General features: G+C 44.8%; 1 protein-coding gene and 2 long non-coding RNA genes across 5 annotated transcripts in view; all 3 read left to right on the top strand.

The window, feature by feature from the left end:
* Positions 1-24,321, top strand: part of ANLN (anillin, actin binding protein) — an 819,922-nt gene that overhangs the window by 658,150 nt on the left and 137,451 nt on the right. The window lies entirely within an intron of this gene.
* On the top strand, positions 15,370-18,313 carry LOC115945776 (uncharacterized). Its single transcript, XR_004080017.2, has 4 exons — positions 15,370-15,578; positions 15,761-15,830; positions 17,062-17,260; positions 18,246-18,313. It is a non-coding gene; the product is annotated as an uncharacterized lncRNA (long non-coding RNA).
* LOC115945775 (uncharacterized) lies at positions 18,630-22,985 on the top strand. 2 transcript variants are annotated; one of them, XR_004080016.2, is made up of 4 exons: positions 18,630-18,869; positions 19,036-19,103; positions 20,393-20,494; positions 22,853-22,985. It is a non-coding gene; the product is annotated as an uncharacterized lncRNA (long non-coding RNA). The 2 variants fall into 2 exon arrangements; XR_004549565.1 differs by having other exon boundaries at positions 18,630-19,103.

The following is a 24,321-nucleotide window of genomic DNA, read 5'->3' as shown; positions in this document are numbered from 1 at the left end:
GGATGAAGCATGTTCTTTGTGCTGTGTCTTACTGAGCCATGTGGGCTGTTTTCTCTGAGTCAGAGCTGAGGAGCTTTGTCCCTGTGCTGCTGGAGCTTGGACACCATGATCCTGGACCAGCCATTCCCAACCAGCCTGGGGTAGGCAGAAGGCAGGTGAAAGAGGGGATCTCATCAACCTTTGTTTTCCCTGATGTCTTCTTTCTGCTTCTTCAAGCTCCCATGCTCAGCTTCCCCACATAGACTTCAGTATCCTCATAGGAATGGCACCTGAGTGCCTTTGAGGTGCTGGTGAGCAATTCCCTCCCCACCAGCAGCCTGGTGGCCCCTCAGTAGCATTTACACTGGGCACAGCTCAGGTGCTGGGATGGTGCTGAGCTTTCCATGTTACTGCCTGGAAGCAGCTGCCCTCACATAGCAAACACTGCCCACTGGTGCCACTGCTGTAAATGAACTGAGACCAGAGCAATGGCCAAGGAAACAACTGCAGCCACCTCTGATCCTTGATTGGATCATGGGCCATGTCCCATTGGATCCTTGGGCCATGTCAGGAATTCCACTGTGGTTATCTTCAGTCCAAGCCTTGAGACCTGACCTGTCAAGTGATGGGTTTAAGCCATCCCAGTGCTGCTGCCATCCCAGCAAGGCAGCACACTGTGGGTCCTTGTGCCCACTGGCTGCTGGGGCTGAGCCTGGAGCTCATTGTGATTACTGCTGTTGAGTTAGCCTTGCCTTGTAATGCTTTCTGAAGAGGAAGGGTCTGGTGAGAATGAGTTGTGTCAGGGTCCACGAGCTCTTTGAGCACCAAGGTGCAGACAACCCTCCTGCTGTTGTCACAGCATCCTATTTACTGTCCTAGCATGTGTAGAGATCCTCCACAGAAGCCACATCCACAGATATGCCTGTACTCCCCTTCAATCACTTTTCACTGTTAGTGTGCTATGTACCCAGCTCTGCAAGCAACCAAATGGAGCCATAAGGTGCAGAAAATCATGTAGAGAAATTCTAATTTTAGAGAAAAATAAGTTTCCATACATCATGTTTGGATTTTTGGTGTCTGTTTTGTGTCACAACAGTTGGGTTTCCTCCACTGGCTCTGAACTATTTGTAATCTTACGTTCTTGCTTCTTCAAGAGCCTAAAAATAGGAAAGAGAAGCTTCCAGGTGCTTGGATGTTTTCTTCCCACCATGATGCTGGTGCCTGAGATGAAATCCATTGGGAAGATCAAATGGGGATGTCCACTAAAGAGCCCTTTAGTTATGGAAAGAGGCACAAGGAAGGTACCCAGGAGGTGGTGTGTGTGTGCTTGCAGTACACGGTTCTTCCACAAGAGGTCTCTGTTGTCTGCCACTGCTCGGGCGAGATGCTAATGAAAGGAGCAACTATGACTTGTTGATGCTTTGGATGCTTATTAAGGGTACCAAAGGAGGAGGTCACTGATGCTGGACCCCTCTGACCTTTGGTTTTCATAGCCAGTCCCTTTTAGCAATAGGTATCTGTAGTGTTTAAAATCAAATAGAATTAAAGTGATTGTGCTTGGAAAGGGAATAGTTTATGGGATCTGGTATTGATCTCCTAGTAGATCAATACTTGCTGGTCCTTGAGCTCGAATGCACTGTTCAGTTTTAACTGAAAACTCTAATCTTAAATACCTGCTTTATTCTCAAGAGCTTTCCATATGAAACTGTGTTGCTGGACCTGCAGAGCTCAAACTATGTTGGGCTGTAACCAGTGCTTGCTGTTCTCAAGCATCTCTTCCATGTGTATCGCTACCAGTTGTAGCACATGCGGCTGTTGTGGAGTGATGAAGTCAGAGGCAGGGATTTGTGGCCTGAGGTGGACCAGGAGCTTCAGAAGACAAATCAGAGACTCCTCTGCTTCCTCAGCCTCTGTTCTATCCCTGGCACTGCTTTGAGCTAAGTTTCTCCTGCAGTTTGTTTCCTACATAGAAATAAACTCCAAATCATGGAATCAGAGAATGGTTTGGGTTGGAATCTTGCTGAATCCCATCATATTTCAAATCCCGGTGGATACTCAGTTGGTGCACTGGCCTATGAGTACAAATGCTAGGCCTATGTGTTCAAATCTCTGTCTTCCCGGGCTTTAGCTGTATAAACCCTTTGGGAAACCAAACCAACCAAACCACAGTGGGTTTATGGGACTTAATGAAGGGAAAAGGTCTCCACGCATAACCACAAGGGTTGAGATCATCCACGCTCAGAAGTCCATGAGAATAAAAGCTTCAGGATTGGATCCTTTAATCTGTACACATAAAGCTGTTGTGGGGAAAGCAAAGGATGCTACCTTGTGTCTGTTAGAGACAGCTGACTGCACACGTTCAGCAAGTGCCTGGCTTAGAGCATCTTCATTATCCAGGCACATATGGGCTTAGGGCTGCATCTGTCTTGCCTTGAATGGAGCACAAATGGCAACACGGCTCTGCTTGACACTACAGAAACCCCTAAGGTTTAGGTAGGTTTTAAATGCTGAGCTCTGAGTTTCATCTGTTCCCATTTGAAAAGGCACCAGAGTTTAAATACTGACTTGTTTCACCTCTTAAAAAGGTAATATAGCAAAATGGGTTTGAAAGGGAATCAAATACAGTGTTTAAAGAATAAAATCCTCCAGGTGGCTTCTGGTTGTGCTCTGTCTGATTTGCTGGATAAGCCCTTAAGCTCTGCTGGGGTGGATTCATAAGTTGTAATGTGTTGTCCCCTCTGTGGCTCTGATTATCCTTTACCAGATGGGATGTCACACCTGCCAGAGTGTTAAACATAAACTGTTTGTATATGGCACCTTTTATCTCAAAGCCCTGAAAGGCACTGAAATGCTGCTCTAAACTTGCAGGTGATGGGGACCATTGCTGCTGTGTGAGTCGTCTTTGTAGAGATAAGGGGAGGATTTAGGATTTGGATCCATAAGCCTGATCCTCCTCTTATGTCCTCCCCTGCAGTTAGGAAAACTTCTCGTGTGTTGCAGGGAAAAACTGCTTGACTCATGTGGTTTAAATCAAATCAGGATTAAAGCACTTTGTTGATTCATTATGGGTATCTAATAAACCAGCAAGTGGGGAACTGTGTGTTCAGTATTAGTGTTAGCAATGCAACAGATAAACCATGGGACTAGATACAAGACATGAACTAATGGTTGTAAGTGCCTAAATTCCCTGTTATAAGTGACCCTCCTAACCTTCTGGCACTGCTGGGCTGAGGTTTATCTGCTGCTGTTACCACTTTAAAGCACCAGAGCGGGTCAGACACTGAATGGTGTCACTTAGTGAATCTGGGACTCAGGTTCCCAAGGTGCTATTGAGAGCTGTGCACTGTGAATCTTCTAAGGGCCCTTGCAGCAAAGAGCACCTTGACTGAACAATGCTGTGAACTCTTCAGGCCTGGTGCACTGTGTGATTCAGCTGCTTGAGAACACAGAAACAGACAAAACAGGGACCATAAGACCTGACTTACCTCTCAGATTCAAGTGGCAGGGAATGAGTACATCTGCTCTGTGTCAGCTTGCCACACACAACAGTTCTATGAGAGTATCCATGGGTGCTTGAGTGCAAGACTAGTGCTTCTGACCGGGACAAATCATAAAGGATACCCATTAGAAACACCCAGTATTGATAATGGTATTTAGTTACCAGTTCAATAGAGATCAGGCTGTTCTTAAGGGAGTGTATATTCCAAGTCTTTAACTCCTGTGGTACAAGTCAGGCCTTCACAGTTATCTATTTGTCTTGGAGCTGCTTAGGCTTTTGTGTGTGTTTGAGCAAATCCTTTTCTTAAGTCAATGCTTGAGACGATGCTAAGCTTACTTAATACCTTCACAAAGAAACCAAACTGAAATCATCCAGTTACTGTGGTCCAGAGAGCTGTACACCATGGATGTATTTATCCTGCAACGAACTGTTCTGGCACTACTCGGTGTTATGTAGGTGTGATAAGGCCCTTCCTAATGATGGATTGTGATAATGTCTGTTCAGAGCTCAGAGGGAAGCTGCAGGGGATGAGAAACCTTCCTGGTCTCCATGTTTTCTCATCCTGCCTTGAATCCATGGCCTCTCCCATGGAGGGAGCTCCTTGTGCTTCATCTTCCACCTTTGTTTTTCCCATTGCAGAGCGAACTGCACAGCTCCACTTCTTTCTTAGGTACAATAAGAGCTGAGATCCTCATGAATGGCAGAGGAGCTGTTTCCCTCCAGTTGTGCAGAGATCTCCATTTCCTCCTCTCCCCTTCCAGTGTCTTGCTATGGGATTGGCATTGCAGGATCTGCTTGTGCAGCCTTCAAGGTGCTTTGTAATCCCACCACTGCATGCAGGGATGTTTCATACTGGTGATGCTGCTGCTTGGGAGATACAAAGAACTTGCTAATTCTCTTTTCTAGCAGATCCCTATGGAAAGCGTTACAAGGGACTGGGGGAGGAACGCTGATATGTGTGAGATGCAGCTTAAACCCAAAAAGCAGACCATCTGTTTTGTCTGCATTGAGTAGGTGAGAACCAGCATGTCCATCCTGCGCCTGAGCAGAGCCTAAAGATGGTGACTGGCAGAATGAGTGAGCAGCTCAAGCATGCTAAGTTGCTTTGTAGCCCCCAGCCTAAGTTAGAAGCAATTAAGAGCCTAATCTAAAAGCCCATGGAAATCAATGGACATTTCCTGTTGCTAATGGAGAGCTCCTTCCATAAGACTGTATCTACTCTTTCACTCATCAGTAGCCCAGAGGAAATGAGGTGCGCTTGTATGGGCTGCTGTTGGGATGGAGACCTTATCTCTGGGGTGCCTGATATCTTCCCTGACCACGACAAGAGCTGTCTCTGCCCATCTTTCTCCTTTCAGGACCTAGATAAACCTGCCTTGTGACATAACCCCTTTAATGCAGGCTGGGTGAGGGGTGATAACGTGCTTTGCCTGCAGCTGAAGTCACAATGTGCTCTCAGCACTGACTCAGTACAGCTTTCTGGGGCTCTTAGAGGATTTTAAGCTGACCTGCCTGGAAAGAAAACACTCTCGTTATACCTGTGCTTTAAGAAGCAAGTGGGTTTAAGAGCAGGCTGGAGTAGATTACTTGCTGGCTGTAGCTCTTGCTCAAAGCATGCACTCTGTGTGAAGGAAGAGTCAGACAAGGGGTTAGGCTACTCCTGTATCTGCTGAGGCTTAGTCATATCTTTGTCCCATTTTTCCCCCATCAGGACTGTTTCATAGGTGGATAAAAGCAGCACAATTCCCTTTTCTCACCAGGGCAGAGAGGACCAGAGCCCAAAGTCCTCAGTAAAGTGAATGGCAGAGCCAGAGCTAAACCCCAGCAGCTGGACCTGCAGGAGCAGGTAAGCATCCCTACTGTGTGATACCCTATTAAAGTGAAGACAAACCTTAGTGACTGTAATTTAGCACCGAGTCTGAAGTGAGGTAACCAATTTGCTTACCTAATGATATAATCAATAGGCACAGAACGGGTGCAAGGGCAAGTGTGTGTTTTCCTGCTTGCTGCTGGCAAGGGAAGAGGCAATGCAGCTGAATGAATTATGTGAGCTGCCTGTTGCATGGCTTGGGAGTCATTAGGGATTAACAGAAATAAATCACATCTCTTTTGGGAGAGCTGCCAAAGTGTTTTGGAGGGCAGAGCAGTGTCTAATCACTCCTCATTGACAAAACACCATGTTGCATTTCTCATAAGGAATAGGTTTGTAAGACATATAGATAGATGTATTTATTTATTCCCTATCAGTTTTGTTGACAGCGAGAGACCTGCAGGAAGCTCTAACCAGGGTGTCTCAATGTTGAGAATCCTCCCTGTAGCAGCTAAGCTAAGCTGACAGTCAGGGCTTTTATTGCATTTCAGGGATGCTCCTGCTCATTTGAAAGCATTAGCCACATTGTTCACGAGGAACTAAAGGTATCAAAAGCCTTTTAATCCCTTTCTCTGCTAAGCTGGAGGGAGTAAATGATACTTGCTCCCTATCCAAGCCATAGTAGTCATTCCCATCTTCATTTGGGAAAGACCTTGCCCACCTCGGCTGCACGTGGCAGCAAGTGCTAGTGATGTCCTTTAGTTCTGCTGTTTTAGCACCCATTTTACCAAGCCAGTCTTCCTAATTGAGTGCTAGGAGAAGCAGGGGAAGCAGGGTTAGGGGTTAGGGTTAGGGTTAAGTGCTGAACCCACCTCCTCTGTGTGAGAAGGGTTCTGATGTGTTAGTACAAAGCCAGGCTGTGCTGACTACACCGAGCAAACATCTGCTGAGGAATCTGCACTTCAACCACCTCAAACAGGTGATGCTGCTTATCCTGGGAGTTACAACAGTGCGATTAGCCTCATCTGAACCAGATTTGGGCACATAAGTGCAGGCTCTCTGCCTTTTGTCTCCATTCAAAGCAGATACATGCTGATGGAACGCTGCTTTTGCTACTGTGCTGGTTTTGGATGGGGCAGAGTTAAGTTTCTCCTCAGTAGCTGATACAGGGCTTTCCTGGAGATGGCTGAGCACCTGCCTGCCCATGGGAAGAGGTGAATTAATTCATTGTTTTGCTTTGCTTGTGTGTGTGGCTTTTGGCTTACCTATAAGAATGTCTCTATCTTGGCTCATATGTTTTCTCCCTTATACCTTTCCAGTTCTCTCCCCCATCCTGCCATGGGGCACAAGGTAAGTGCCTGTATGGGACTTAGCTGCTGGCTGGGGTTAAACTGTGGCACTTATCTTCTCCAGGGTCATCAGAAGACTTCAGTTAACATCATGGAGACATCAGTTCCAGTTGCCTTGATCTGAGCAGTGTGGAAGGCTGGACCATGCTGACACTCCTGTCTTCCTAAAACCAACAGGTACCCATCCAGCTGATGTTCCTGGGATAACAGCTACAGAGTTAGACTCTGCCTGGCTGAGAACTAACAGCAGGGAAAGAACAGGGTGAAAACCATGGGAGTATTAACCAGAAGTGGTGTCACTTTAGTATCACATCTTCACAAGGGATGCAGTGAAAGTACTTGGAAAGATTCCCTGGTTTGTCTTTTCCATACCAAGCTGTGGGTTTCACAATGAATGTATCAGAGCATTTGTCTGGGGAGCAAACAGACACCTGCAGTCTCCTTTGTGACTGTTCCTGCTCTGTTCTGTGGTTCCCTGTTAGCTGTCATGCCAGCCTGCACTCCCGTCTGGCTAAACTCGGTTGAGTCTGCAGCTCTATTTATAATGCTCCCTTGAGGTACCCAGTCAGTTTGCCTTGTGTTAATGGAAGTCAGGCCCAATTATATACATGTGGGGCATAAGTTGTTTCCTCTTACTCATAATGAATCCTGACCTTTCCCAGGGTCTGGCTTGTCTGTGTGTTCAATAACACACTACCCATCACACTCAGGAGAGGAATGGCACACTCACTCAATGGCAACCATCACACAGGGTCTTCTGAAAGCCTTACCCTCTGGTCTTTGCTATGGGAGCTTTAAGCCCCATTTTCCCCTTGTTGTTTTAATCCCTCTGTGTGTGTGCATGGAGATGAGGCAGCTGCCAGCTGCTGAATTACTGGAACAAAGGCAAGTTTTCCAAAGCACTTTATATAACACTTGTTCCCTTTCATCTGATGAATGATTCATTAATGTCTCTGTTTGAGATAATTATTACGAAGGCTATAACCTTTCTCATTATTTGAATGAACACAAAACATGGCAAAGAATAACTCTGGGAGGACCTAATTCGTGCCCAGCAAATGTGGTGCTGCTCTCAGCAAGTGGTCTACATGTGTGTTAAACACCAGAATCATATTGACCTCCTGAGCTGCAGAGCAACAACATATCCCTCAGTGATGGTTTAAGAAGCTCATGTATTCCTGTTGAAGGTCAGGAAAACTCTGCAGCAGTAAAGGAGCTCTTACAACCAGTGCTCTCCCAGTGCATCAAAAGGTCCTGAGGTCCTATGGCCAAAAGCAGCACAATCCTCCTTTAAAGGATGGTTTGCTCTGCTTATATCTGAGCTCAGCAGCAAAATGATCTCTGATCTCCTAAGTCTGAGCTGGGCCTCCTTATTTTTAGTCTTGGTTTTGTCTGATGGGTTCTGTGCCTTCCCAAGGCTCTCAAAGGGAGCACAGCCGCTTGCTTCCAACAGTGTTCCCTCTGGTGTCCTGGATATTCCCTGACAGGTCAGGTTTAATTTTACTGTGTGTATTAATGGTTATAAATGCTCTGAAACATCTCTACCCAGCTGGAAGAATGTGGGATGACAGCATCACCATCCAACACCGCAGCTGAGAACACTGCTTGCTAACCTGCTGTACACTTACATTTGTCTGGAGTTCTTCCTCTTGCTTTCCAATGTATTTCTTAGCTATTTCCAGTTCTGATTCATGGATTAGAAAGCCAGAAGGGCCATTATCAGATTGTCCAAAAAAAGGCCAGTTTCAAGGAAATATCCTTGAAAATAATATTTTTTGAGTACTGAAACAACAGAATTTTCCTCTGCTGCTAAAGTGTCAGGAAGTGATAGTTTAATAAGAGTAACTCCATGGATCACTTGTAAACTTGCCTTGTAACTGTGCAGGGGTAAGAGATCTGGTACTGAAACATCTCTTTAGCAGGTGATTTTAACAGTTTATGAATGGGAACTTGGTGTTGTGTGGCTTTTCAACTGGTAGTATAAAAAAGGCAGAACCACATCTGCTCCCTTCCCCTTTTAGACTGACCCAATATCTTTGTTCTTTCCTCTTTAAAGGTAAAAAGGAGGCACCTTTGAAGAACAGGCTGGGATAACTATCTAAACCAGATGGCATGAACTGTGATATGGGGATGACTGTCCACGATGGAGGGCGACCAGAAAGCTGCCTTAAAACAGGTACCTACATTTTAGATCTTAAAAGGTAGGAGAGATGACACCTTCTTGTAGACTTATATGTCAGCTGCTCTCCTTTTTAATGGCAGGGGAAGATCTAGCACTGGTACAAGATCTAGGCTGCATCAATGCTGCAGTTTACCATATGTAAAGGGTACGCCACTGAAAGCATGGTTATCCTGGATCTATCTAGGAAGTTCTGCTCAGTCCTTGCATGTTGTCAAGTATTGTTCTTGCTAAACCAAAGTAATATGTCCTTGGGTACATCCCATCTGTAATGCCATCCAGTGACTGTCAGTGAGAGGTTGATGCTTATTTATTACACTTGGGGAAATTGCTTGGGCTAATTTATGTGTGGAGCTTCGCTAGGTTGGTAAGCATGGCAATCCCATCAGGATTAACAGACAGCTTCATCTGCCATGACAGAGCTTCTCCCTGACATCTGGGCCATTAAAGTAAATGACAGCTTTTACTGCAGTGTCCATCTCATGGGGGGACATTGACAATTTGCTGCTTAAAACCCAAGTCACAGCAGAGCACTTAGGTGACAACTGAGACCTTGGCATCAGCAGCCAGTATTGATAATATATAGCACAAACACCACACGAAGGGTGCAAACCATCACTCAGAATGCCTTGCTGGAGCAGGTCAACAAATAAAGCTTCCTTCTCTGTTATGGTCCAGGGAGAGAATCTTTCTGCTCAGTGATAAAGACAGAAGGTCCCAACTTTGGTTCTGGTTTTATGTATTCCTGACAAACATGATTTATGAAACAGAATACTTGTTTCATTACTGAAAGGATCTATCTGCTCAGTGCCTTCTCACTATGGTTTCCTTCTAAGATTTTCTGCCCATGCATTTCCATTTGTACACTGTCTTGTCAGTCCCATAAATCACTAGAGATAAGTAAATCCTTCTCTTAACCTTTTGGGGTGATAGCATTACTGATACTTTCTGAATACATAACCTATAGGCCTTCTGTAAGAGAAGACATGTCGCTTTCCTGTGAGCACAGTAAATACAGAAGCATTCTTGTTCTTTTTGCTCAAATTGGTAGAGTTTTAACCCTTCTCATTGCTTGCACATAGTCTTATAAACCAGAAGTGCTCCATCAAAGCTTTGAAACTGTTGTAGACCTTCATGTGTGCATCAACATATTTGAGTGTGAAGGCAGATATTGAACATTGCACAGAGCTCCTCAGCAATTCCAGAAATCAAAGAAGCCTGTATGTGTACAGCCTTTGGACTCTCCTCTCTGCTAGTGAGGTAATTTGGTGTACAATAGCATGGGATTCAAATTGCTTTAGCTTTGTCATAGTCCTTTGCCATGTTGAAGAAGAGCTACAGGTCTGCACTGTGGTTCAATTAATTTGACTTAGAATAAGAAAGTAAAGCCTGAAGCTCAATGGAGATTCTTATGGGAAACAAATAAAGGAATGGAGGCCAAACTGGACTGTAGGAAAATTGCAGCAGAGATGAAACATTTCTATATGGAAACAAGATCAAGAAAGAAATGCCATGTCCAAATAGCACCATTGAGTCATAGGATCAACCAGGTTGAAGAGACTTTTAAGGTCCTCAAGTCCAACCTTTACCCCAGGACTGCCAAGAGCACCACTAACCCATGCCAGTAAAGGTAAAACACCACGGAAGGATGCTGATCCTTAGCCCACTGAAAGGTAGGAACAACTTTCCTTCTCTGTTCAGAAACAAGATAACTTGGTTTCACTTTATTCCCATTACCTTTTAGCAACGATGCAAGAGGAATATCTCTTGCCCACCTTTCACAGTGATGTCTCATCCCCACTTCAAAGCTCCATGTCCCCTTTGATGTCTGTGGGTAGCCAGCTAACTAAGCCGTCTATGACATGGATTTATTCACGGAGACGAAAACAAGCCAGGAATACAGATATCCCTTTAAGGATTAGCACATCAAGCAGCAAAGCAACCAAGAGTGCATCCCTGACATGAAGAAAGACCATGGGCACGTCAAGCTTCTCTTCTGTTAGTGTTCTTCAGACCTCAGGTAGGTCATGTATAGCCCACACAGAGATGTGCTGCTGCCCTGTTTTCCATTACATCTCTAAGCCCTTTCTAGTGGAAACCTTTGGGGGCAGGATTGGCTGCATAGCTAATTAAATCCTGCTGTGCTTGAAAGGGATGAGGACTCGAATTCATTTCTCTGCCTCGCTCCAGTACCAAGGGACCACTGTTGCGAGCAGAGGTCACCCATAATGAGAGCACTTGCTATAATTAACTGTCATCATTCTGAAATGCCAAGCACCAAAAAAAAGCTCTCTGGGTCGGTTTTGGGTTGGGTTTTTGTTTCATCCCTTTTGCCTTCTCCCTTTCAGAATGAATAAGTCGTGCTTGGAATCTGTCATAGGACTGTCTGTGCTTCACAAGGTAACGCAGCAGGTTTCTAATTGTACTGGACTTGTGGAACAGTGGATCTTTCAACCCAATGCATTTTTCAAGGCTATGACGCATCATCCTGTCTTTCCTCTTTCAAGGTACCCCATCCATATTTAACATCCCCTAGAGCTCCATCCAGATCCAATTTCCTCCACATGTCTTGGTCTGAATAGTGGTCATGTAGCTGCCATTCACAGCAGTTTTATCCTATTATTTCCTTGATTTTCCAGTGTTTGGTGTGATAATTCTCACATTTAGGAGCAAAACTTACCCAGTGGTCTAAATAAATGTTACAGAAATGATGGTAATAGCAACTTGTTGCTTGTGTTTTTCCCCTTAAAAAGGAAAGATAAAATGAATGACAACAGGATCTGATTCTGTAAGCCCTAATGCATGAAGATGCCTGTGTGGGAGTCCTTGTACTGCATTTGACTGAAAACTAAGGCAAAAATATGCTAAGGCAGAAGTTAATCTTTGGGAGAATTAAATCAGTGCCATCCTGTGGAGATTACTCCTCACTGCTTTCATTGACAAAGGACAAATGAAGAAGAGATCTGTTAAGTTTAAGTTTCTTTGAAGAGCATTAAACTTCATCACCATTTAATTCAGTGATGTTTTTAGCTGATATCTTGGTTTGATGCTGGTATCCTATGTGTCTATCAAAGAGGAGGAATTTCTCTCTAGAAGTACCAAACTCCAAACCATCACATTGTCCCATCACCAGCAGCACACTGGTTAGTTACTAACATTACAGTATCTGCTTTTAAGCAGATCATATATGCACTGTAATAACTATTATGTCTGTACTGCAACTGTAGGCACACTGTGCTTATACTGGAGCTTAGTAATAAGGTTAGAAGTCATTGGGAGCAGACGTTTTGTACTAGCAGCAGAGGAATTTCTAATGAACTGTTTCCTGATGAGACTTGAAGGCTTCCAACAAACAGACCCTGACATTCCCACTCTCTGACACAGTTTATACCTCTCTCTTTACCAAGGATCCTTTCCTGTCATCTAGGCAATGGAGAGCACTGCTGCGGTAACGTTTGTATTCTTGACTCCTCTCCTATGGGAGTCTTCTGGTTTCCGTCTTATTCCAGCTCTTCTCTCTTTCTGGTACGTGAATGGAGCAGTCCAGTAAAGCCCTGGGCAAGGATGTTTGGTCAAGCACTTGCTCTGACAGTTCTGGCACCATCAGCAGCAATGTGAACCATTTCCCAATCCATCCTAACTCACTGTGTGACTGACCTGACTGCTTACCCTGCACCCTCTGCTGAGGTTGTCAGTAGGGCTCTTTAACACTGATTTTATTCCTATCCTCTTGGCAAAGTCTAAAGCTTTACAAGGTTTCCTTTGTGTTTGTAATGATAGAAAAACCCACTCTGATAACAGGGCTGCAGAACCAGGGTATGTGACAATGTGCAACAGCATAGACAAGATATTGCTTGTTGCTCTAACATCTGAGCTTCTGTTTCATCCTTCCAGCTTTCCTGCATGGTCTCACATGGCATTCCTGTCTTGCTGGTTCCTTCCAGAGGCCGAAGATCAGCCATATTTTTCTATTGCAAAGCATTGGGAAACCAGCTCAGGGGACTCATTTGGACACTGACCATGGAACTTCTTAGTGCTGTCCAGAGGGATCATTAGGCCAATGTGTCCACAGCACTCCATGGAGCCTAAAATCCAGCAAAGATGGTGCAGAAGGAATGAGAAAAGGTAAGTAAGTCTCAATATTTCCTTAACTGGACCTAACTCAATGTCTTTGTACTTTCTGTTACCAAATTCTAACTTCAAACGAAGGAAGAAACAGTAATGTGTGTGCAGAGAGAACTCCACATCACCTTCTGATGCAGTGATGGAGTACTCAGGCCTGTTTAAGTCAAGGTTTGTTCTACACAGCACTTGTTATATGCTCCAACAACAGAGCAAATATAGCTGCACTAGTCTGGTCCTTTGCCTAGTCCTGTCAAGACTAGCCCAGGCTCACAGAAACTCAACTTAGAGCATGGTTTTACTGAGCCTGGGGTGGAACTGGGAGGTTACTGCTTCATTGCATTGTAAGAGCATTGTGTTGATCTCTGCCTCCAAGCTATAGCATCTTCAGGTTGTCATCTCTCCTCCTGCCCCTGCTTGACTAAAGTTTGGCCCTAATTTAAGGAAGGCAAGGCACTGTCATTAATGCAGCTGTTTACTGATGCTGATGACGTTTATTCAGCAGATGGCATTCAGAGCAGCACTGAGCTTTCAGCATCCCATTCATCAGCTGAGCACTGCATAAGCAACGCTCTGGCACTTACTAAATTAGGAGTTGCTGGGGTTTTTTGACAGGTTCATTGGGTTTGGTGGCTTTCCCTCCTGCCAAGAGAGCAAACACTCCACTTGTGTTTACTGCCACCTCTTTGGGAAGGGGAAAGGGCAGGACAGGATTGCATTCTCAGGCAGAAATACACAGCCCATGTGAGAAAGGCAGGAACCTGCTCAGTGGACCTTATAGATGTTTGTCCTGCAGAGTTGTGGGGTAGCACTTTTAGAAGGTCTGGATATGTCTGTCTCTTGTTGACTTCAAGAGGATAGAGGAGGTTCTAAAAGCCTGCAGAAGGGGAATACTTGTAACCAGGCTACAGAGCTGTAGCTTGCTAAGCAAGGGAGAATGGGATCAGAGCATCACAGCCTTCCCTGTGACTTAGGAAGGAGTTGAACTGGGTCCTCTGTGGGATGAGGACATCCAAGTTACTCAGTGACTACAAAAGCAAACAGATAAATCATTGCTCCTTCTGCCTCCTCAGCATTTTCTGCCCCTTTATTAAGGTTCCACGAGAGGTTTACCATGTTCAGGTATGCAGCCTGACGGGGTGGAATCATGGCCTGGCTGCAAGTGCCTCCCATTTGATGGGTTTTCCTATTCAGTTTGGTTCCCTGTGGAAATGAGGCTGTGATCACACTCTCGAAGTATGTGTCCCCCACCTTTGTCAGCATCAGTCATACCTGATAAAGGTGTATCTGTATCAAAGACTAAGATTCCATAAGAGGTTTGTCAAAGTAAGTGGCTGTGTGAAGAAGAGAGGTGCAGCCACAGAGAAGAAGTAAGCACAAGCTTACTGCCTCTTCTGATGCCTCTTACACAGGCATCACAAAGGGAAAGAGACTCTGGAAACCCCTTTTAGAGGGGAATCATTGCCCTGAGACAAGAGAGGGAATTCCTAATGAGATTCTTATGTTCTTCTGCATCTATATGTAATATTTATTATAGCAGTTGGTTTTGGTTTGGTGTCACCAAGGGGCAAAGATGAAAGCACACGTTTTCAATGCTGCTCAAAGCCGAACACTGAAAGCAAAGCAAGCATAGGCTAAAGTAACACAGCTTCCTGCAAAGGAACCCACGGACTGAGATGTGTGTATCAGTGGGATCAGCTTGAATTCAAAAGCTTGGTGATGGCCTCTGTTATCTGCCCATTCACCAACCAGCAGGTTTTACCTTTCCTTTAGAACATAAGGTGATTTACTGCATTGTGGGTTGGTATCTCTGTGACTGTTCAGGTCATCAAAGATCACTACCAGCATCTTTGGATTATACAGATGAATCAGGGAGTGCATGAGGCTCCTGATGGCTGGTACTGCAGCACAGCCATGTATTAAATGCAGGATTAATGTGGGTTCCCATAATCTGGATCAGCACACAAGAATGTAAAGCTGGCTTTCTGTCTGAGTGCTCTGTGCATTCTGAGCTGTCATTAGTTTCTCCATCTGCCTGAACTACCCTCATAGGACACGCAGCTCCCTGGCCCTCTTCCCTGCTGTTCCCTGCTCTCTTCCAAGCACTGCTTCTCAGGCTGTGCCCTGCAGGATGGTATCCACCCTGAATTACAAGCACTGGGGCCCAGCACCATGGTGTGAAGGTGAGAAGAGCAGGGTGGGAGGTTGTGTTTCACAGATGAGCTGTGCCTCCAATGCCACATTTCACCCTTGTCCCACTGCATCAGCAGCATCTCTGCGAAGGCTGATGTGGCTCCAGGGATCTCTGATCCAGCTGTGGCCCAGGACCCACTGGGAAACTGAGAGCAATGGGGAGATGAGCTCCAGCAGTGCTCCTTAGTAGCTGAAAAGCAGATGATTTTCCTTTTCACGCAGCTGCGGGCACAGTGTGTGCCTTTCCTTTTGGTAACAGCAGAATAATCAAACAAACACTGGAGGTTTCACTGGTTCCCAGATCAACAAAACCCCATTTTCCAGTGGGAGAACATGCAATCCATGGAACTTTCAGCTGGCTGTGCTGCTGCCTGCTATTTCCAGTTGCCTTCCCATGATATGGTGTGCACATCCTGAAGACGTGCCTTCATCAACCCTTTCATACAGGTGAGTATACCCAGGACTTCTGCAATATGTCTTTTGGAAATGATCTGTATGGGTTTTTTACAGCTGCAAAACCCTCTTAAATCTTTGTCAAATAGGTAATAATGAAGAGAATACATTTCTCTGCAGCGTGGACCTTCTGACTGCAGCACACTGTAATCTCTTACCCTTCAGTGTTCTTGCAGTAGATTGAGCTGCCAATCATCAGATGACCTGAAGAGAAAAGAGGAGACAAAGAAGCTGAAGAAAACTCTGGTACGTGAGTGAAAATACCTACATTTAGCCAACAATAATGTCTTGTATCCTAGTGAAGATTAATGCAAAATGTGCTTAATGGCAAACTAAATTAGCAATATGTGCTCAATTTGGGTCTGGTAAAACTGATGCTTATTCAGAAGACACAACCCTGCATTGAAAAAGTCACATGCAGCAGAATCTCCCTTCCAAACTGTGCACCCACACACCTATACCCTTATCCATTGTATAGCCTCAGTGTCCCCTTAGCCACTATAGCTGGATAGCAGTCAGTACATGTGCACTGTGCACATCTGCACAAGGGTCTGGGCACCAAATCCATGCACCAGTGTTGCCTTCACCTGCAGATGTTGCAGGTGAAAGAGGCACTGAAGGGGATGGCAGCAATGGGAATATTCCTTGGTGTTGGCTAGCTGCTGGCTACCAAGGACTGCAGCTGAGGGCTGTGTTAGTGTGCACTGGGGCTTTAGAAAGAACATGAAGCAGCTGGAAGCTTATAAGGAAATGATAAGAGCTGACATGAATGTGGCTCTTTCTGACAGAGGGCAGAATTTATAGGTATTGTGGTTTTAGAGGTATTGCACTTTAGAGGTATTGTAAGATCTGCATTTCCAAGCACCAACCTAAAGACAGTCTTTGTGCTGCCCAAGAAGGGCTTTTGCAGCACTGATTTTGACCAGTGAGTGAGGCAAGTGTGAAGCATCCCTTATAGGCTGCTGGTCTTGGTTCAAACAGCAGTCAGTGCCCTACTGTGAGTATAAAGTATGTCCTCATCTTTCACATCCTATTGGGAACACCACTGAAGCAGCCATGCTTCTGTGAAGGCGAGCTTATCACAGAGCACTCCAGACCCCATCTGGTGATGGATGAGCCTTCCCTGAGCATCCACAGGAGTCAAAGAACCTCTATGTCCCATGTGCAAGTCCTGCATTGAGGGAAATTACCCTCTGTCATGTAAACCAGCCTGATGCCCTCTTGTCAGGCTCTAGAGGCAACTTGTAAGTCATATTGCAGATCTGGCCAGTAGAAAGGAGGATGGGTAGTCAGGTACACCAGTGAGACCTCATTTATCTCTACTCCAAGTGCCATATAAAACATGTGTTACTTACGTGCAAGACCTAATTCATTGTTAGTGTATATGTTAATAACCCTTTAGATTCCCACAGCTGAAACACATCTTGGCTTTCTGAAAGCACTGTGCTGTTTCCAGGGCTGTGTTTTTGTATTGCAGGATGCCTCTGGAGGCTTAGGGCTGTGGAAAATCTGATTTCTGTGTTAAAATAAGAACTCACCGAAGCAAGTGACGTGGAAGTGCACACATCATTACACAGGCAGGGAAACAGGGAAGGAAAATGTTAGCTCACATTCTGAGCCCTGCAGAGCAGTTTGCCTGTGATTTCCTTCTCTTTTCTTGTGTACCTGACTCATCTGTAAGTACAAAGTTAATGACTGTCTTTATATGGACAAGCCTTAGATCAATCTCTGTTCCAGACCCATCTGCTTGTGTCCAAATGAAATCCCAGCCTGTCTGCCTGGCATTTCCTCTTGATGTGTCATCCCCAGCTCCAGTTCAGGATACCTAAACCTCAGCTGTTCATCTTTCAACACAACCCTCAGCTGTTAACCCACAACCTCTCCCTCTTTTGGGGCAGCACTGCTGGTCTTCAGGTTGCCCATACCTTATGTATTTCCAAGCAGGCTTCTGCTTGTCCTTTGCTTCCTCACATTGAGGCAACCTTCCTTAAGCATCCGGAACAATGTGATTTCTAATGTTTTGCTGAATTCCCCAAAAAGCCCCATTTTGATGGGAGGCCATAAAATTCTTCAATACAAAATAGCCAACTCCTCATGAATACCCCAAATATCCATTACTTGTGCTTGCTTTTCTAAGCTGAGGTTCAGATTATTAAGACTCTCTCTGAAATCTGCTTGTATTGCTATTTGAGCAAGAAGCTGGCACTCACAAGAGCAGTGTGCTTTGGCATGGAAAACAGTCCTATGGGCTTGACTCTGAATTCACCTACTGTTGTCAGAATAACAATAGATTTAATCCTTCCCCCATAGGACTCCTATGGCAACAACAGCAAAATCAGAGCGGACAAAACATCAGTCCCTCGTCTGAAATCAGTCCTTCAGATCCCTGCCTATGGCTGTGGTTTGGCACCCTTCTCTGGCTGGGCAAGGGAGCAGCTCCATGCGTGTTGTGAGCCTCTGAATTAGCATGTTCTTTCCCTTGTATGGGGCTTTGTGGCTAAAGCTACAATTTGCTAAGATCAGTGTTTCTCTAATTCATTAATTTGCTTGTGGCTGTTACCATGGTGCTGTTGTTTGGCAGGCAGGGAGCACTCCTAACAAGTGCACTGAAGTCATGCTGGAATTCATTTCTCCTTCCCTCTCTGTTCCTTGTCCCTACAGTGGGGATGTGTGGAAGGACACAACCAGGAGGATTTCATCCAGTGTGATGGGAAGTGATTGAAGATGGAAAAGGGACACCTACTCTCATCAAGACATCCTGTTCCCCATCCCACACCCTGGGGCAAGGAGGACCATGAACTCTCTTGGGCACTGATGAACTGTGCACAAACAAAACCAATCCTGATGAACTGTGGTGATGGAGAGGGAAGGCACAGCAAGAAACACATCCATGAGCCTTGGCAGGGAAGTGTGAGGCTGACCTGGAAAGGGAGAGATGCCCCAGTAAATGCTGACCCAGGAGGGAGGTAGATGAACACCTTGCCACCAGTGTGTCCATGCAGGTGGTTCCCTATGGCTCTATGGGAAGGTAATCAGTGTGTCCATGCAGGTGGTTCCCTATGGCTCTATGGAAAGGTAATCAGACAACCTGCCTATAGAACCCTTTTCCTTGCTATTCCCAATGTTAGGGCATTTCCAAATGTTATTTTGCTGAAGTGTGGACTGAAATCCTAACATTGCCAGTTCCAGAACTAAGATGTGATGCTGTGATACCAGCAGAGCTAACCTACCCACTGGCAAGCATGCTGCAAGAGGTCTAAATGCTGCACCAGATGTCTGTGAATGGTGTGTATTATGCCTGGGAGCTGTGACTTTGGGAGAGACAGCTGTTGTCTCCTACAACTGACAGTGAGGTTTATTCATGGGTAGAAAAGCAGTCATAGCCTGGCTTGCCTTCCCTGGGGTCAGCACAGCTTCATGGTCTGCGATGTTCATTTTCCCTTCCTTGCAGGAGTGAAGAGCAGTGGCTCCTTGTGCTCATGTTGGAGTTTACAGTAGTTATGTCTGCAGAGCAGCAAGGTAATAGTTTTGCCCCATTTGCACAAATAAAGATAAATCCCAACTATGAAGTTAATGAAAGGTGTTGTGAACTGGGTTAACATGATAAGGGAGATACAAGCTATGATAACTTGTGGTCATGCTGTTTTCAGTTGTGTTTCAAAGATTTCTGTCACTGTGAACCTGGATCAAGGTCTGGTCATGCTGTCAGAAACACATGAGTGTTCAGGGAACCAACACAATTCAAAGGACAGACATTAAACCCCGTTTTTAACTATGTGGGACCTGCTTCCCCACTCCATATGTTTAGTAGATCAATATTAGCTCCTCTACAGTCAATAGAGCTCACTGATGCAAAACTGCTGTGTGCATGCTCTTAATGATTCATAGTTTTGAAGCCTGGCCAGTTCTATAATTCAACCCTCGCAAAGGCAAACAGCCTCCTGCCAATCTGCCCTTTCTTCTCTCATCCTGTTGTTTGTTAGGCGTCTGTAGCCCATTAGCTGGCTTACTATGGTATTAATATGTGGCATCATTATTCATAGCCAGATCTGCCGATAAGAAATCGAATGCTCTGGTAAACAACTGACTGCTTTTTTTCCATGACATCAACAACAAAGTCAAATGGGGTCCTGGAAAAAGGATCATTCCCAGGATCATGTTACTTGATTACATGGTTACGCAGCGGAGGGGGAAAGCTGCTTTCAGAGCACTGATCAGGGATGCTCTGTGTCATTCCCAGCAGACACATACCAGCACAGCTTCTGCTCACACTTACACTGTCCCCCTGTAAGAAACGGATGGGACTTCATGGTGTAGCTCTTCAAAATGACTTCTTTGCCCCCAGATGGCAAATTTATCTCTGGAAGAACCAGGGTCAGATTTCTTTGTGCGAGGAAGGGCACAAGGTTGGCCAATAAAGGAACATGCCTAAGCCCACTGTCTTTTCCTCCCTAAATCCAGTGCCTCAGGGTACAGGAGAGCACAAGTGGCTATTGGGTTGATTTTGGTACTTCCCTTCCATGCTACTTTTGTAAGTGCTTGCTGCCCCTTGCCATCTAAGAGAGTGGCTTTTGCGGATGCTCTTTGCGTGTTACAGCGCTGGTTGAGCAGACAGGTATCTGCACACAGGGATGCTTCTCAAGTGCCAGTCCCAGTGTAATCCCCAGTGTTAGTATATATGTGGTTTACATGATATATGTGGTTTGCATTATATATGTGGTTTACATTCTTGTGATTCCTCTGGTTCTGTTATGCTCGCTTTGCATTGGCATCTGTTTGACACCAACACCTTCCCCTTCCCTTCCCAGTGGCTGGCTGAGTAATAACTGGTTTTGAGGCTGAGATGAACTGTGATTAGGCAGTTGAAAACTGACTAATGCTGCAAACACTTGGGCAACACTTATGAGAAAGTAAGTGCCATTCTTAAAGCTTAAAATCATTCCCAGTCCTTGCTCCTGGATAGCACAATTGCACCTTTTTGTTTCTCTCAAGTACACGCAGTAACTTGGTGCAGGGATATTTATCATGAAAGGCCTCTCAAAGATTTCCAGTGATTCATTCCCATTTTATGCTTCAGGTTAATAACAATGATTTTCAATAACAGTTCAGAGAGGGTAAGGTCAGACACGATCCTTACACCATCTATCACGTTTCCTGGGTTATTCCTGGTCTTGCAGGGTTACTGCTGTCTTGAGGCTAGCAGCTTCAGTGCAGAATGAACATTACCTTCTAACTAAGCCATTTCTTTCTCAGACTGAAACCCTGCCATTCCTCTGGCATCTTTTCCAACCGGTCACTTACCCTTGCTCCTCAAAACATGGGCTTTATATCTGCTCTGAGTTTGTCCCATTCATCTTTGAGTCCTTGGTGCTTCTTTATGTCTTTCTTAGATGAAAGAGCTTGTCACTGCCCTTGGCCTTGCTCTCTGAAAGTAATAACACCAGGTGAACAAATTGCTCAGAAAGCATCCTCTTGATGAGCTTCTGATTAACTACCTGCCTGGAAGGTGTTTTTTATGTGTCTGGCATCACTTTTGATGCCTTTTCCAGCACAGGGTTTTTCAGCATCTAGTCTGCCAACTAGTGCTGTAGCTGGTGTCCATCTTATCCATGTTGCCTGCACAGTTAATACAACCTCCCTTACAGCAGGTTTACATCCTTTTCAGTGAGTTTCAGGATGTGACTGTCCTGATCTGAAGGTCTATGGTTTCTTTGTGTTATAGGAGAAACTGTCTCTCTTTGTCACCTGGAAGAGACCTTGTGTCTGCAGGTGCCATCACACAGTGTGTTTGAATGGGTCAGCTCTTTGTGAGTACCTTTTGCCATGACTTTCCCAAAAGATTAGAGCTGTGTTTGTTTAGTGCTGAATTGGAACCTCAACAAACACAACTTCTGCTGTGCTGAACATGCACTGAAAACTCCAGTCTCACAGTCCTGGCATCCCTAGATCTTTCCCTGCTATCTTCAGCATCAGCTCCAAGTTTTAAAGTGTAGAACATGAAAAAAAGGGAAACTTACAGATATTAAGGAAAAATCTAGAATCCATTTTTAAGCATTTTATTTCTTTTTTATTCTATATTGATTTCATTGTTTTCTACTTCTCTTTCTTGTCTTCAGTCACCACAATTGCATCCTTTGTCGGATAACCAGGGAGAGTGCTTAACACTGAATTGTTTTCACGTTGCTGCACTAGAAGAGTGCAACTCCATAGACAGAGACAGGGATTTGATTGTGTCTTTGAGCTAGCATCCTTTTGCCTAGGGTGTATCACCTCACACAGAAGTGACTTGGAAACTTGTTCTCCTCTACTGACAGTCTGTACAGCATTATCCTCACCCTGGCTGTAGCATCCCCTTAGCTGGGCATAGATGAGCTTTACTGGATCCAGTATGCTTTTCTTTAAGGAATACATATGTTGGCACTCAACTTACGATTTCTAATTGTTAGCAATTATATTTCAGTCATGTATCACTTGTTGCCTTGAAATATAGTTTTTCTCCCAAATACATCAATCTCTGCCCCTTCCTTTTCCCCCTCTTCACTCGGGATGAAGGCCACCATATAAAAGCAAGGATGAAGCATAGATATTTCATTTACTCCTCTAGGATTCCACTGTTTTCTTCAGGAAAATAGAGGCTATTGGCAATGTTATCCTGCTCCCAGATGTTTCAAGGCAGATTGATGCACAAGTGCTATATGCACTCTCACAAAGAATGACATCATCTCTTCTGTTGGCTTGTCTATGGTCTGTCAAGTGGGAGGATGAGCCAATACAAGATGACTTTCCTGGGCACGTATATCCCAGCATTTCTGAGAAGTGTTTCAGCTGCTCGCCTCTCAATCTGCAAAGCAGAACAAAAGGGCACGTGGCATGCACAGTGCAAGGCTAGTGAGGCTAAGAATAACAACCATGGGCTGCATGGATTGAGTTCGCGGTGTTGTGGCAATTTGGGTGTGGAAGCTTATCAGCTCTTATAATAATATCAGGTTAATGATAAAGCTGAAGGATGCTTATGTTCTGGGAAAGCCATTATGAAGTTATTGTCTTCTTTTAATTCAATTTAAAACCATCCTCCCTTTTCAAGCATCAGCCTCTGCATGTTATTACTGAGATGTTCATTGGGGTGGGGGGGGAAAGGCCCAATAATGAAATTAAACATGTGTTTATCTCCATAGCCAGAACAGCAGCAAGAGATGATTGATATTAGAGGACTGGTCCTTCTCCTTGCTCACTGATATCTCTTTGTCCCCTCTTTGTTTTCCTTCCAGTTGCCACATGTGCCATCTTCTCTGTTCCCCAAAGGAAGCAGCATAGGTGGTAGAGTGTGCTCTGCTCAGCTCCTGCACTGGGCTCAGCACTTGCATTTGTAGGTATGGAGGAGGCTGAATACTGGAAGGAGCACATAGGCTTTTCCTTGAACTAAAGCAAAAAGGAGACGTAGCAGTTAAAAGTAGCTCTTGGAATCATGTGGCACCATGGAAGACACCAGCTGACAAACACAAATCACATAGGAAGAACTGAAAGGTAAATTTTCCAGTCTGACATCTTCATTCCTCTTTATCAGAGGACTAAAAAACAAGGGAATACTGGAAAATGCACAACCCTCTGTCCCTCAGGATGTCTGGACTTGGTAGCAGAAGGCATCATACTTCACTTGTGTTAATTATCCCACACTTCCCTTAGGGAGATATGAAGATAAAGCATGTCCATAGCCCACTACTGCTATGACAGGCCAAACCATCTTCTGAGACACCTCATTTGTACGCTCCAGCCCTGTCTGTCTATTGTGTTATTTATTCCTGTGCCTTTCCCCCTTTAATCTCAGCTTTCAGAAGCTCAATTTTCTCTAGCTATCACTCCGTGTTGTAACCTATCATGAGTCATGCCCCATATACTGAACAGTAAAGCACACTGCATGCAAAGAGGATTGTCCCAGCCAGCCTATCTGAAGAGAACATCACGTTTGGAAAGCTGGATCTGCCCTATTGCAGCAGAGCTGGTTTCCAGTGTGCAATTTTAATGAACCTTTTCTCATTTTCTTCTTTTTTAGATTTATTCTCGGTTATTTTTTGGAGATTTGGTCTCGATCCATGTGATTATGACAGCTTTAGTGTCCTAAAACCAGCAGAGCCATTCTCTGTAATTAGTGTAATGACCATTAAATAACAGGCCAGTGTAGGAACTTCAGCCACAGCTGCTCTGGGTGTTATCAGTCTTTATGGACTTCATACAGGAATGGTGTTCATCTTGCATTGCAAATGTGACTGAAGCTTATTAAAAACTCCTCCAGTTTCCCCAAGATTGATGGCTTAGATCAATGCTTTAGATCATCCTGCTCCTGTGTGCTCCAGCCAGCAGCTGAATGGGGTATTTATGCAAAAGAACCCATAAAAATCATTGCACCAAACATTGAACTTTGATTTGAAGGCATTGGAGATCAATTAAAATTAGCCTTGTATTCAGCAGCAATGAAGAAGTCATAACTGGATGCTTCCGCATGTGGCACAAGCATCGGTTGGCAGTTCCAGGAGGTGATGCTATGTTAGTTTGCCAGCTATCACAAACCCTTTTCCTTTTGGGAGGTGATGAAGGTGAAGGGGGAAGTGATGACTGGAGGCTGCTAGTTTACCTGGAAGCCTCTATTCTAGGACAAAAGTCTATTCCAAGGGGTAGCATCTGAGAGGCTCCAACCTTTGGTGTCTGTATATCAGGATTCACTAGGAAATGGGCATTTTTG

This window comes from Melopsittacus undulatus, chromosome 1, assembly GCF_012275295.1.
Source record: "Melopsittacus undulatus isolate bMelUnd1 chromosome 1, bMelUnd1.mat.Z, whole genome shotgun sequence".
Lineage (NCBI taxonomy): Eukaryota > Metazoa > Chordata > Aves > Psittaciformes > Psittaculidae > Melopsittacus > Melopsittacus undulatus.
The sequence above is the reverse complement of the archived record's forward strand: the minus strand, read 5'-3'. Positions and strand labels throughout refer to the sequence as shown.